The sequence below is a fragment of the Amblyomma maculatum genome, chromosome 2 (assembly GCF_055883805.1).
Source record: "Amblyomma maculatum isolate TAMU_Amacu chromosome 2, ASM5588380v1, whole genome shotgun sequence".
Lineage (NCBI taxonomy): Eukaryota > Metazoa > Arthropoda > Arachnida > Ixodida > Ixodidae > Amblyomma > Amblyomma maculatum.
Genome location: NC_139345.1, coordinates 39184539 through 39186158, shown reverse-complemented (window position 1 = coordinate 39186158; position 1620 = coordinate 39184539). Strand labels below are relative to the sequence as shown.

At 38.8% G+C, this 1620-nt stretch overlaps 1 non-coding gene across 1 annotated transcript; it reads left to right on the top strand.

Annotated features, from left to right (window-relative positions):
* Positions 1–249: 249 nt before the first annotated feature.
* TRNAR-UCG (transfer RNA arginine (anticodon UCG)) lies at positions 250–322 on the top strand. Its single transcript has one exon. It is a non-coding gene; the product is annotated as a tRNA-Arg (tRNA).
* The last annotated feature ends 1298 nt before the right edge of the window (positions 323–1620 follow it).

Below are 1620 nucleotides of genomic sequence, written 5' to 3'. Positions count from 1 at the left end.
AAAATATCTTCATACGGGCTTAACCATCGGTTTATTTATTTCCCCTTCAGCACAGACAATAAAATGGGATCGGAAGCTGTCACGGCCTATTATTTTTAATTATAAGGGCAGCAGTGAACCACTTCACTGTATAATTGTATGCATTATTGTGATTCTTTTCGGTGTAGCTAGTGCGGCCGGCTTCCACCCATTCTGAAGGGCAGTCTCGACCTGATCCTGTCCATATCGCAGTGCCAACGTAGCCATCTCGTCCGCGTGGCCTAATGGATAAGGCGTCTGACTTCGGATCAGAAGATTGCAGGTTCGAGTCCTGTCGCGGACGAATATATTTTATTTTTCTTTTTTCTTGGTTTCCTTTCTAATGAGTCTTCTTTCGCAGCAATGACCTCGGTTCGTAGAAAAGTAGACAACAAAAAACAAAGCAAAAGAATTTGCAGTCACTTCATGTGCTTCTTTTCTCATATTTCGCTTCTGCTGTTATAGCAGTTATAGGCTGAAATTTGGACGAAGGGGATGACGATCGCACTTCCTGCAGGGATGATAAAACGGACAACATAGTTTATTTGCATGCATAGTATTCCTCGTACAGCTTAGCTGCAATGCTCAATTGAGCTTTATGAGGGCCCTTTGCGAATCTTTTACGAACACCTGCCTTTATTTTGCAGCTTGCGCTTATCAATATATGACAACGTTTATCTTAAATCATCAGCAATTTGTAATTTATCTCCTTAATTGGTGTTCTTTCTGCACCTTAATCACCGCTTACACAAATTACAGTGCGCGAGCAAAATATATTTATTCTTAACCATATAAATTGAAGCATTGCACTGGGTACCGGCGAAAATAAATGAACATATACGCCACTCAAGGATTTATTTTTTTGTTAGAGATTAACAAATACATATGTCACGGACAATTGTTTACGTGCCGCTCACAGGGTGAAACAGTTGTACAGATGAAAAAAAAAAAGTCAAGTACAGCTAGGGCAATGCTTCAAATAAAATACGAAAAATTAAACCAGTCACTTACGAAGAATTGCGGTTATAGTGGGCACTTGAGTGTGGACGTTTAATAGCATATCAATGGTAGATGTACAGAGCAAATAAAAAAAAAAAACACTTATCTTGGCAAGTACTGCGGTTCTTGTCGCGCACCGAGAGAAAACGGAAAAATGCGAAACAAATGAGGAGCACCTAATAAGCAAGTAATTAATATAAGGTTAAATTCAAATTCGGACACTAATGCATGTTTATTTTCAAGTGTGTGGTACGAAATATGAGTAATCGAATGTACTAGTTAGAGGACTATAATGGGGCGACTTGGCGACTACTCTTTACAGAACTAATCAGGCTATAATTGTTTCCCTAAGAAAATTATAACAAGGTTGATATTACACGTGAAATACTTCCAAGGAAATTTAATTATATTTTCCTTTGGGAACTGTTGTCGCGTTTCTTTGACTTCGCAAAAAGCGAAGCCGCAAAAGCACATGAAATTTATTCAAGTGTAAGCTTTCTGTTCCAAGCAGATAAAATGTTTCAGCTTCAACACTCTACAGGAATGTTGCAAAATATGAATTGCGCAGGAGTCCGACCACTCGAGTCAAATTGTTGGGCAAAC